This window comes from Cupressus sempervirens, chromosome 4 (assembly GCF_028749045.1).
Source record: "Cupressus sempervirens isolate cs-2001-9-10 chromosome 4, ASM2874904v1, whole genome shotgun sequence".
Taxonomy (NCBI): domain Eukaryota; kingdom Viridiplantae; phylum Streptophyta; class Pinopsida; order Cupressales; family Cupressaceae; genus Cupressus; species Cupressus sempervirens.
The window spans coordinates 460,095,583-460,109,487 of record NC_143121.1 but is presented as its reverse complement, the minus strand read 5'-3'; the positions used below and the strand labels follow the sequence as shown (position 1 = coordinate 460,109,487).

General features: G+C 35.7%; 1 protein-coding gene across 4 annotated transcripts in view; it reads right to left on the bottom strand.

Moving 5' to 3' along the window:
• The window catches only part of LOC149561967 (Polynucleotidyl transferase, ribonuclease H fold protein with HRDC domain-containing protein), a 228,701-nt gene that overhangs the window by 97,341 nt on the left and 117,455 nt on the right, over positions 1–13,905 (bottom strand). The gene's annotated exons all lie outside the window — the stretch shown is intronic.

Sequence of the window (13,905 nt, the reverse complement as noted above, 5' to 3'; positions counted from 1 at the left end):
ATGCATAGAGAGTTCGGGAGGAGCTGATCATCCAGTTGAAGGCAGTACAGTGACACTTGGCTCAGTGTACCCAGGTGTTGGAAACAGAGAAAGCGGCATGGGTGGCTATCAAGGTCAGCTAAGGAGATAGTATTGTGTTAGCAAAGGCTATAGATGCAACGTGGTTTGGAGACCAGTTTGGTGCAGGCATGGGACAATGTGAAAGTGATGTGACAAAAACAGATTTATCTTGTTGTAGTTAGTCAGTTATGTATTTTGTTTCGGATATTTTGTATTGTCGTTGAAGACGACTTTTCTTTTTGGGGGGGTTGATGTTGTCGATAAAATGTATAGTGTAGCCAACAAGTAGAGTGGTATCCAAACGGGAGCGTGACGCTTGAGTCACCCCTTCGGAAAGGTATATGTACACGTTCGAGATGGACTTTGGAATCATTGTTGTAATCGTGGTAATCATTGTGGTCATTGTAGTCATTGTATTCTGATTGTAATCAGCAAGTGCATCTATGAATAAAGTATTTGTTCTATGTTGAATCGTGTGATACATGTGTTAAGCTTTTACCCTGTACGGTAAACAATACTAATGTAAAGAAGGTTGGAGATGGTATCATAGAATTTGACGAACATAGATGGTGTAGTCTGAAACATGGAGACACAAAAAGAGATATAGAAAGAGTTGGATAATTTGGACTATGGGTGCCACAATCAATAGATATAAGAAGAAAAACACTCAACATTTACAAGGAGTACCAAAAACTTCCTACCTGAATTCAAAATGATTTATCATTTAGTGATTACTTGGATTTTCATCTAGAGCAACAAAATAAGACTGATACGACAAAAAGAAATTATTTGGAATTGGTTCAGGATCTCCTCGTGAAAGACCAACGCAAAGGTGTGTATGAAGAATTTTCGGCAGATCAAAATCATCGAATAGAGGGTCTTGAAAAAGAAGAATAGTCAACTACCTTTGATTTTCAGCCTTCTCGCGATCACGTAGAAGATGTTACACAAGGTGCAAGTTTCTACGTTGGTGATTTGGAGGTTAGCTTTGACAAGTAGGTTGACGAAATCGGTTGCACACAGGGTAATAGCATGATAGGGACCTTGTATGATGAGTCTTTATATACAAATGATAGCCTAACAGCACTTTAGCATTTGCATGCAAGTCAAGAGAATGGAGGAAAGAAGACCTATGATCTTGGGAGGTGTGATGAATCATGTATTTATTATGCCCATGACATAAAATTAGAGGAACATACCGAGATGACACTGCAAAACGATGAACCGCTTCAAAATGACAATCATGAGATGCATACCTTAAAGAACCAGTTGAAGGTTGATGAAGATAGAGTTGAAGCATCTCTAGTACATTATGACAGCACTCACAAGATGGTTGAGGATCTCTACAGGAAGGCACAAAGGGAAAAGAAAGGAGATTGGCCTATTGCTGATCTGTAGGTGGTCAAAACAGCCCTTGAATCTATAAAATCAAATTACTTATATTTGCTTTCCAACAGGGATTATACTCTTAAGGTTGTTGGATCCTATATCGACCAATTAAACAAAGAAAGGAATGAGATTAAGGAGCTCAACAAGGAGCTTAAATATGTTCGTGAGGCATTGGTTAATACTCAATTTTCTCTTCAGGAAGCAGAAAATTAAATTCAGAGCACAAATCATTTTAGGGAACATAAGGATAAAGAGAGGCAAAAATTTTCTTGGAGGTAATTGATGAACTTGATAGCATTCAGCAGACGTATGATTTGGATAGTTGCCCCAAGCAACCAAGTTCCAAACTTCATATCACATTCAACTTATAGACAACCCTTTGTTTGAGGTAGATGCTGTTTGGATTTCTAATAACCCACTTTTTGAGGTAGACGAGAGAGTTCCTCTTGATTTCTAGGAAGAGGATGACCTTGACTTCAGAGATTCGGATCAAGCTACGATTCTTAACAGCAAACCTATGTCGTAGGATTGGTATGGTGAAGTGACTACTGCTGCCCCTCTTTTGTACAGCCTTTATATGGTTCCGAATTCTAACTTATATATAGGTTGGATGGATTTCTTATTTCAATAGTTATACTGGTCTGGGTGGAGGATTGAGGACAGTTATGTGTCGATCATAGGGAATACTTTTTCAGCTGCATTCTTTCTCATGACCCCTATGTATTTAGGGATTCTTCAAAGTGATGATGGCAGTATTATCTTTTATGTGCCCTTGGTGTAAGTTTTAGTTTTTGGGCAGCTCGTTTCCTACATCATCTATCTAGGATGGGTCATCAGCACCTACTAGGGTATACATAGCTTATGGATACATTTTTATCTCATCATATCAGCTGGTTATGCCATCAGTGTTTAGGATCCAGGTGTTGGCCATATGTATCTATGGCTTGTTGACAGTTGGGTCATAGTTCTACTCAGTTTGAGATTGGATACAATGGCATTTAGAGTTTTACAACACTCAGGTGCAATGACACTACTTGGATTATTATGGGATCCAAGGACATGATTGATGGTTGGATTGCAATTCGACACCTTACTTCGCAATATGGCAGGACTTGTTCTCAGATTGGGCTATAGAGCTACCTACAAATTAATATGGGATCCTTGTATTAATTGCTTGAGGACAAGCAATTTTGAGGACGAGAGATTTGTAATGTCCCCTTTTGAGACATTAGAGGATTTTCAGATATACCCTTATAATATTAAAATTTATCTATGAGAGATGGGATAAAATGGAGCAATTTAATATTATAAGGGGGGGGCTAAAGGTCAAGGAGGAATAACACAAAAAGCCAAAGGGAAGTTGAAGAGTCACAGGGGAATAAGATGAAAGCCAGAGGGCAATCGAAGAGACTCAGTTTGTGTATTAAAAAGGAAAAGAGGCTCATTCTTGGATATGCTTGATTTATTATTCAGATTTCAGTTTCTCTCTTGGGAGAGTAATCGGAAAGTTTTAGCTTTCAGCAAATGTGAGGACGTAACACCTTGTGCCGGAAAATAGTGGACGCAAACCCATTGTCCGTGGAGACATCATTTCAGGTTTCTCGTATGCGATTACAAGTTCTTCTCTGAGTGTTCCAATTTGAATGTAAGTTCTGTGTTTAAGATCGGATTTCGAGTATTGGTTATTGTATTGTTAATGGAGTTTTATGAGAGCTTTTTTGGTTTTATATTGTGAGTCTGCAATGCACTTTTATATGCTTGAATTCTGAGTATCATTTTGAGAAAGAACGTCTTAATATTTGTTGGAGTTTCTGGTGGTTTCTATTGTGTTTGGCAATACTACTGCATATGTTTAGTTCTGAACATATTTTGGGAAAAACATTAACTATCCGGTTTGGGATATTTCATAGAATGAAAATGCATATGGACGAAATGCATGGGAAATGCAATAAACATGACTTTTACTCTAAAATGCACCCTTGGAATGCAATAGCATGTGACGTTTTTAGAATTCAAGAGAAAAAAGTGGACTTGGAGAGCATTTATATGTGTTCAAAGGCAAAAACGCACCCTATAAATGCAAATGCGTGTTTTTAAATATGCACATTTTTTAGGTTTTTAGTGCAAATCACACTCTTGAACTGCCATTGCATTTGATGTTTTAACTAAAAGTCGAATATGACAAAAGAAATATGAAGAGTCAAGTAGAGGAAAATGAAGAGACACAAGGATGGTTACAAAAGGACCTTCAAAGGCTCGTTCTCTTCAAGCTTGGATAATGATTTGGCTTTGAGACTTCTCCTTAAGAAATTGAAGAAGCTTTAGCTTTTATTCAAAGATCCTGAAGATAGAAACCTTCAGGCTCTACTTGGTGAATCGGAAACAGACCCGGTTCAACATCAGTTGTGGTTAATTCAAACAGAGTTCACATTTGTATTTCAGGTTCTTGTTTATACAATCTGATTGTTGTCAGTGTTTTTAAGATTGGAATACTTATGAAGTAATTGTATTACAGAATATTATAATACAGTAGCATTTTGAGTATATTTTATTGGGTATTTTTCTGGTATTTGTTGAAAACTGTGTATGAAATTATCTATTAATATTTCTCAACTTTATTGAGCAAATTTGTGGGAGAATATCCAGGTAGGATATTTCAATGGTATTAGAGCTGGATTTCCTGCCATCTTTTGGAGTTCATTTAGAAAACAAGTTTCCAGAAATTTCTATCAAAAGCTTTTATGACAGACAAATTCCACCCTATGAGATTCTTTATTAATCCTTAAGTTTAAATCTGAGGTTTCAATGAGACAATTTAAGTTTGAGAAGTGATTCTTAAGGGAAGAAATGAGAGACTATTTTTTAAAGTATTATTTGCCAAAGAGACTAATCTGTTTTTCAATTGCATGAGAATATCAGGATACGTTATTTGGTTGTCGCTCAGAAAAATAAGTTCCCAGTTTTGTCGTATAATTTTAGTGATGAGTTTTGGTGATTGGCACGAAATTGATGTCTACTGCTGCTTGAGATTTCAGGGAGACAAAGCTTTATTGGGCAAACAAATATTATTCTTTTCTTTCCCTGTGATTAATCTATTGTGGGGCCAATTCTTCTATTTGGGCCAGTTAAGATTTCATGTTGCACATTGGAGGTGATTATTAAATATTCAGATTTTTAAATGCCAGATGTTGCTTCTCTCTTCCCTGCATCTCTCATTGGAGACTTTTGATTAATTTTTAGGAAGTTAGAGAAAAATTGATATTTGCATTTTATGGTGGGCACAGAACTCTTGACTTCTCAAGACTTCAGTGCACAAATATTGCAATCGAGACTTATACGGCTGTCATATTATTATTATTATAATATTGATGTGGGAAACATTTTGAGCAAATGATCTATCAAGGTTGGGTGGTGATATTTTTTTGGCGTGGAGGTTCTTTGGAATTATGTTGAATAAATTCCTTGATTCAAAATTTATGCCATGAATGTTTAATTGTCATGGAGGAAAACTGGTTTGGACAGAACTGAGCTATGGAAAAGGAGATTGAAGATTGTCCATTTGTGGAGGTGCGTGTTTAGTCTATGTATCTATTCCTTCAAGTCGAGACTATCTTCCTTTTGTTGAAATTGGACTTTTGATGACTGTTGATAATCTGCCTACCATTACACAAGACTGATCATGTAAAACGAGTCTTTGAGCAAGTTTTCTTGTATTCACTGGATATTTCCAGAAGACTAAATGTCTATGTAGAAGTCAAGACATAGTAGACAGTGGAAAGGTCCGGTTCTTCTTCCCTTTCAACAATGTCATAGGCTTAATCACAGACGGACAGAATTTTCTGAATATTCATACTTGGCATGAACTATAAACTTTCTACAATTTTCTGAGCAATCAAACTGATATATGCCTTTACTTACTTTGCTGAAGATGATCTATATCAATCCTATGCAGTAGATACAGTATCCTTTGGCTGATGTATAGTTCTGCAATAATATAATTAATTTTGCTAGTAATTTTTGTATTTTGTGTGTCCTTTATCCACATTCCTGTCTCTTACTTATAAGGCACCCAAGAGGCGTGTCCTTGGAAAGAACGTGACTCTTACTAGGTCGGCCCTCTACACAAATTCCTAACTATGTTACCAAGATCGGCATCTCCCAGATTTACAATTAGTTAGTAGATAAACCAACTATAACTTATGCAAATTAGAACATTTGAATGGTTCCAAGGAAAGAAGTCAATTTGATAAAACATACAAGGTTACATAAGAGGTAAATCCTTTTAAGGATATTTATGCTTAACACTCCCAATTAACTTCATAATCATATTGAGAGGTAACATATCTAGTACCATCAATAAAGATGAATAAGCATAGATTGATACTCTATATCTATCTGAATCTTCTAAGCCTATGGTATTTTAGAACACATGATACTAAGTCATATTACTATACCTGTGATATGACTTATCACTTATACTACTGATAACAGTATTGCATGGAATGCAATATATAGCATAAAATTTGGAGAATCATTAAATTCTTCCTTTATCCAAGTTGTGACTCATAGGTACTTGCAAGCCTATATTACAATATGATCCTGAGTTAAGATCTATCAGTTCACAAGATAAAATCCTGAGAATGATTAAATTCTTCCTTTAGCCAAGTTGTGACTCATTGACATAGCAATGGCAACATTACAATACGATCTTAAACTCATCTAGATCTTATAGTAGAACTCTACAGTTCAGTACATTATGTAAGAGATCGTCATCTCTCATAATGTCTTTTATACAAGTGTTCATTATCTCAAAGATCGTCACCTCTTAAATAATGAATACAAATGGTGAAGCCCATAATAGTCAATAGCCTGACAATAAAAATTATTTTATTAATAATCTAAAGAATACAAATGTATTATAATTCAACCATACCAAGTCTTTTCTTGAAGTGATCTATCTTCACTCGTGAGAGAGGTTTCGTAAGAATATCTGTTGTCTGATCTATAGTGCAAATGTATTCTAATTTTCTTGTATTCTTGTCTACCATATCTCTTACATAATAGTAAGGAATTTCAATATGCTTGCACCTGTCATGAAAAACTTGATTCACAGAAAGCTTGATGGAACTCTAATTATCACAATGAATAATAGTAGGATTCACTAGTTGACCAAATAATCCCATAAGCAACTTTCTAAGCCAAACTGCCTCACGAGAGGCCATTGTTGTGGCAATGTATTCAGCTTCTATGGAACTCTGTGCTACTGATGTCTATTTTTTGCATATCCAAGATATCATTCCCGAGTCTAAACTGAAACACCATCATGAAGTGCTTTTCCTATTAGTAACACTTCCAGCCCAATCTGAGTCTGTGTACCCATGTAAGTCCAAGTCAACTTTCTCATACTTGAGCCCAAGGTTAAGAGTGCCTTGTAAGTATCTCATAATGTGTTTAACTGCAACTAGGTGAATCTCCTTTGGCTCACATATAAACTAAGGCATTAACAACATAGCAAATATCAGGTTTTGTATTTACTAGGTACATAAGAGACCCAATTAGAATCTATGGAAGGTGATTATGCTGCTACTTAAGTTTGCATAGATTAGTCTCCATTGGAAAAGACATAGGTCTATAGTTCCACATTCCAGATCTCTTCAAGATGTCTAATGTATACATTCCTTGATTAAGTATGATGCTGTCAGAATTCTACCATACTTCCAGTCCTAGGAAGTAATGAAGGAGTCCTAAATCTTTCATTTCAAATTCTTTGATTAGATCTTTCTTGCATTGATCTATAAGATGAGCATCACCTATTATTAGTAAATCATCAACATACAATATCAAAATTATCATATCATCTTTATGCTTTTTATAATAGAGATTTGGATCAGCTTCATTCTTGGAGAATCCTGAACTGGAGAGATACTTATCCATTCTTTCATACCATGCCCTTGGAGCCCGTTTAAGCCCATAGAGAGCTTTCTTGAGCCTACAAACAAAGACTTTAGGGTTCTGAATTTAAAATCCTTTAAGTTGTTCCAAATATACCTCTTCTATAATCTTTTCATTCAGAAATGTTGTTTTCACATCCATCTAATGTACTTTCCATCCCTTCGATGTTGTAATAGCTAGGACTGACCTTACAGAGGTGTATCTGGCAACAAGAGTTTTCTTCATAATCAATTCACTCTTTCTCAGAGGATCCCCTGGCTACGAATCTGGCTTTATATTTTTCAATGCTATTATCGGCAGTAAGCTTGATTTTAAATATCCACTTAGAAGAAACAACAGATTTTCCTTCAGGTCTTGGAACAATTTCCCAAACATCATTCTTAATAATGGATTGGTATTCTTTTGTCATAGCATCCTTCCAAATTGTATGTCTAATAGCATCTGAAACATTGGTTGGCTCTGATTTAAATAAATCACTCATGTTTCCTACATATCTAGAAAATCTTTTGGGTCTTTTGCTTTCTTTGAAGGTTCCAGATGGTGCAGCAAAGTCTTCTGCTTCCTCTATAATCTTAATAGCCCAAAGTGGTCTTTTCTTAGGATTTTGAGTTTCTTCAAGATTAAGATTTTGAATTTCATCTTCAATTTCTTCAATGTTCTCCCTCTGAAACTCAAATTCATGATTTTCTTCAGACCTAGGTAAATGTGTGGGATCTGCATAACTTAGGGCTCTTTTGAATGCTAAATCTTCTTCAAATATTACATCCCTACTAAGTTCAATATTTTTCTGACCAAGTATCAAAATTCTATATGCTTTAGATGTTTCACTATACCCGACAAAAATACCTTTCCTCCTAGAGGGTTCTAACTTAGTTCTCTTTTCTTTTGGAACATGTGTATATACTGGGCACCTACATATCCTAAGATGGCTTATATTAGGAATAACCTTAGTACAGACTTCTTCAGGAGTTTTTTTCCCTAAGGTGAAGGTGAGGACTTTTGTTTTGAATATAGATAGCAGTACAAGCGGCTTCTGCCCAAAGATAATATTTTTTATCAAATATCATAGTTCTTGTTGCTTCTATAATTGTTCTATTCTTCCTTTCTGTTATCACGTTTTGCTGTGGGTTATAAGGAACAATATACTCCCTCTTATTTCCTGCTTCTTTACAAAACTCTTTAAAGAAATCTTAAGTATATTCACCTCCATTATTAGTCCTAAGAGTTTTAATTTTGCATCCTAATAAGTTTTCAGTTAAGGTTTTGAGTTCTTTAAATCTCTTAAGGATTTCTTCTAATTCTTTTCATTTTAAGAAGTAAATCCAAGTTTTCCTAGAAAACTCATCTATAAAAAGTATATACTACCAGAATCCTCCAAGAGACGAAAGAGAAATAGGTCCACATAAATTTGAGTGGACTAATTCCAAAACATTATTAGTGTTTCTAGTGCTATCATGAAATGGATTTTTGGTGTTCTTATGCAGAGCACATCCTTTGCATATGCTTGAATGATCTTTATTCAACTTAGGTAAACCAGTAACCATCTTCTCCATAGTCGATAAGGCTTTGAAATTTAGATGTCCTAACCTTTTGTGCCATATTTTGTTTATATCAGCACCTTCATGAATTAAGGCTTGAATAGGTTGACCAGGTTCTGTATTTAATTCATAAAAGAATCCCTTTCTTTGACCAATCAACTTTGATTTCTTAAATGAAGAGTTCTTAGACCAAGGCATTATTTTACCGTCCATGAATGCAACATTTTGTCCATCATTTTCAAGTGTTGTAACAGAGATTAGATTCCTCTTTATTCCTGTTACATAGAGTTCTCTTTTGAGATGTAGAGAAATACTTGACTTCAATTTCAAGGTGCAATTCCCACTCCCTTTAACTGAATAAGAGGAATTATCACCAATGGTAACTTTGCCATCAGCTTCTTCTAATATTGAATCTAGTACTTCTTTGTATCCTGTAATGTGTCAAGATGATCCACTATCAATTACCTACGCTTTTCTTGATACTTCATTTGATGGTGCAGAATACAATACATGATTCTTAGGATCATAGTTTTCTTCTTTCCTAGTAACGTATGTACAGTTTACTTGTTGCTTTGTATTCTCAGGGAATTAGATCTATAGTGTCCAAATTTTTCGCATTTGAAGCATTTTATTTTGGATAAATCTTTCTTAGGTTTGTCATTTCTTTAATTACCCTTCTTCTTGAAGTGCTTCTTCTTACCTTTAATGGAATTTGTGTTGAAAACATGAACTTCTTCATCTCTAGTTTTCAATTTTCCTCCTTTCTTAAGTTTCCTAGATTCTTCTTGAAGGCAATCTCCATTAAGTAGATTGAAATCAAGAAGATTGTCTCTAGCACTTACTCTTTGTGAGAATATTTCCCATGAATTTGGAACCCATCTATAAACATAAATGTTAGCTCTTTGTCTTCAATTATGGTCCCTATACTTGCAAGTTCATCTCTTAGACTAGCCACCCTTGGGAAGTATGAATTCATAGATTCTCCCTTCTTTATCTGTAGATGATTTAGTTGCCTTTTTAGTGCAAGGGTTCTAGTTGCATTGTTAACCTCATAAGCATTTAATAATGCCTTCAACATATTAAATATTGTTTGATGTTTCATTAGCATAGGTACTATTTCATTTTTCACTCCATCTAATATGATTTTCATGGCTTTCCTATTTCCTTTACTCCAAATAGTTTTATGAGGATCAACATCAGGTTGCTTGGATTCTTTATCAACAAACTGTTTTACATCATTATCTTCAAAAATTATCATAATTTTGAATTTCCAAGCAACAAAGTGTTCTTTCCCATCAAACCTGTCCTCGGGTCTGATTGTGCTTGCCATTGAAGGTAGAATGATGTTGCTAGATATTTAAAGTCTGATTGTTAATTTGCAGAGCCTAGGTTCAACTACCAGAGCTCTAATACAATGTAAACTTTCTACAAATTCTGAAAAATCAAGCTGATATATGTCTTTACTTACTTTGTTGAAGATGATCTATATCAATCCTATGCAATAGATACATTATCCTTTGGCTGATGTATAGTTCTGTAATAATATAAATAATTTTGCTAGTAATTCACATGAGGCAGGGAATGCTAAAGGAGTAGACTTTTTGTACTTTGTGTGTCCTTTATCCACATTCCTATCTCTTACTTATAAGGCACCCAAGAGGCATGTCCTTAGTAAGGACATGACTCTTGATAGGTCAGCCCTCTATAAAAATTCCTAACTATGTTGCCAAGATCGGCGTCTCTTAGATTGTAATGTCCCCACTTTAGCAATCGACCAAATGTGTGTGCGTTAGCGTTCTACATGGTCTCGAGGGCTCACAAAGGATTTAAAGGGATCATAGAGTGTTTTGGCCTAGTCATCTCCAGTTTGGGCCAAAACGAAATTGATTTACTCGGTCTCAAGCATACTTACTATTTTTAGTAGGTCAACAGGACACAAGGGAGGCCAGTTTTGGTGATTGGTTTTGATACTACTCAATGAGAACTTTCTGACGAGCTATTACTCATGTTATTCAAACTCCGATAGCTAATATATTTTATGCCTAAAGTATTATTAAAGTAGCATTTAATTTAGTTGTAAAATATTAAAGTGTTACTTTAATATTAAATTTTATGGGAATGTGTGCAAATCAAAAGGGGCGCCTAAGGGAGACATAAGTGATTATTTTAATATGTTTTATATTGCACATCTTTTATCCCTCATTGCTCATGTGAGTTGATGTAATGTCCCCGTCATAAAATAAATGTATTTAATTAAACTTTGTAACGAGCCGACTGATTTAATTTATCTCAGACCCATTTTATTTTGTCTTCGTAGTTTGTGTCACCGTCGGCTATCTTTGTACACCCTCGGAATGGTTTCCTGATAGGTATTTAAGCATAGTTATAGGTAGTCTGTAGGTATGCTTTTGGTTTATATCTCTCTGCAATGCGGATTCCTGTTGGAGTTCGGCATTGTTCTAAACCTTCCGTAATTAGCTCCTTCAATTCCGAGCCAGGTACTAAGTAGATCTTCCCTTCAAAGTAAATGATATCATCAATAACTTTGTATCTTTCATCGACCTTTGGAGAAAGAATAAAAGGCAGCATTAGTGGCTTCGTTCGGCAAGGTTGAATGTGAGAAGAAAACTGATGTGAGTTGCAGATCCGTTCTTGGCATTAGAGGACATCTATCCTCTCTTGTGACATTCTAGACATCATTCTCTTGGGGTTTGGCCTTTGGAATCCATTGCTATCAGCTTCATTATCAGCCAAATTGGATGCATTTCTACCTACAGGCAAATTTGATGTTTTGCTCATATCTTCTTCATTACTCATCCGATGCTTATGCTACTTTGAGGAAATGATTTTATGAAGATATTGGACTGTTTTGCGTCGCAAGATTGTTCACGCAGGTATTGCTCATGCGGCACTATTCACACAACACTATTCGTGTCATTGTAGCAACAGGTTTAAATAGCATTTGCTGGAGCATTATGTCAATAATATTGGAGCAATTAGTGAGTTGATAATCTGTCCGTATTTGATTTTATTAAATTCTGAAAATAACATCATATCAGTAGTAACACAATTTCCAATTTGCATATTATTGTACTTTCTTTTTGCTCATGTTGAGTGATTTTCAATTCCATGCAAGCAAACAATATAAATGTCTCATTTTCGAACTCATAAGGGGTTAAATTAGCAAACGGGGGAATAAGGAGTTGGATGCAAACTGTTTGACAAAATTCTTATCAGCAATTGTTTAGTTTTTGGGCATTTACAGGGTGTCCATTAAAGTGGTATCAGAGCCTTAAGTCATGCCATCCTGTGGAGACCTTACAGGAAATTTGGAACAACTGGATAGAGGGAAAAGTGTTTGACGAATTGTCAAAACACTAAAGTCGGAAATAAAACAGGTTAAGAATGTATGTTTGAGCATGCGACAAAGGCCATCAACTTCTGCCATACCAGAGCAAGACAACAAAGATTCGGACTCACAGTGCGAGCAGTCTAGTTCATCCATGCTAGTGGACATAGAATCCAATCATACAAACATAGAGGAGATATTCTTTGAACAAGACAGTAGTATGCATGACCGAGATGACAGGAATACAGGACTAGGCGGAAGCAAGAATGTCGATCCAAATCAGAAGGAGGTAATGTTCAGACGGTTATTGGGTACATTAGAGCAGGGGTAGCGTATGCATCAGGAGCAGAATAGGTGAATGGATAGGACGTTGCAGCTTATCGCTAGACAGACAGGCGTCAATATTATCCAGGTGATGCAAACAATGGAAATGGGGACAATGATAATAATGGAGGCCGAGGCAACAAAAATGGTCTGGAGAATAACATTAATGGTAATAATAATGGACATGGCAACAATGGGAATGAAGCTGATAACTTTAGACACGTTGCACGCCCAACTCAAACAGCGAGCTCGAGACATCTTCTTTCCACCTTCTCACCTAGAGATCCCATTCAACCAGCAAACGAACCGCAAAATACCAAGTTATAGGAGCAGTTTAGGAGGGACTGGGAGGCTAGTGGACCGTAGCTTTAGGTGGATATTTCCCTTAGAGATTATATGGACTTGAGGATGAGACACATGCCTTGAGCAGGAGAGAGAAATCAAAACTTTGAGCTGAGAAAGAAAGTTGGAAAACTTTCTTTACCTTATTATGATGATTCAGGGAAGATGATTGCACGAGCTTGGTAGCGGAAGGTAGATACATACTTCTAGTTGAATCCTATGCTTGAGAAGAAGGCTATCAAGTGTGCGACTATTCATAAGGAGTTGGATGCAAATTGTTTGACAAAATTCTTATCAGCAGTTGTTTAGTTTTTGGGCGTTTCCAGGATGTCCATTACACAGATTTACAATTAGTTAGTAGATAAACTAACTATAACTTATGCAAATTAGAACATTTGAATGGTTCCAAGGAAAGACGCCGATTTGATCAAACATATAAGGTTATATAAGAGGTAAATCCTTTTAGGATATTTATGCTTTACAAGATCTGACGATCTGTAGTCCAGAACAATATGATATCATAGTTATAGAATTAAAATCAACACTAGAGTTAATTCTTTAGCACAACATTATGATGAAGAAACAATTGTCGTAGAAACTATTACAGACACATGAGAATTCCAAAAATAACATTACAGCCCAGCATCATGATCTTTGTTCCAAGGATGAGACTACATTTACCATGCATCCCTTAACATCCAAAACGTCAAGCTTGTGAATGAACTGCAATTTGTTCAGCATGGCAATGCCAATTCTGAATGATGTGGTTAAATCAATTCCCCTCCTCAGCGGCTCATACTCTTGAACAATGGTAACTCTACAAATGGAAGGTGTTTACCGTATAGGGTAAGAACTTAACACATGTAGTATAACATGATTCAACGCAGAACAAATGCTTTATTCATATATGCACTTGCTGATTACAATCTGAATACAATGATTAAAATGATT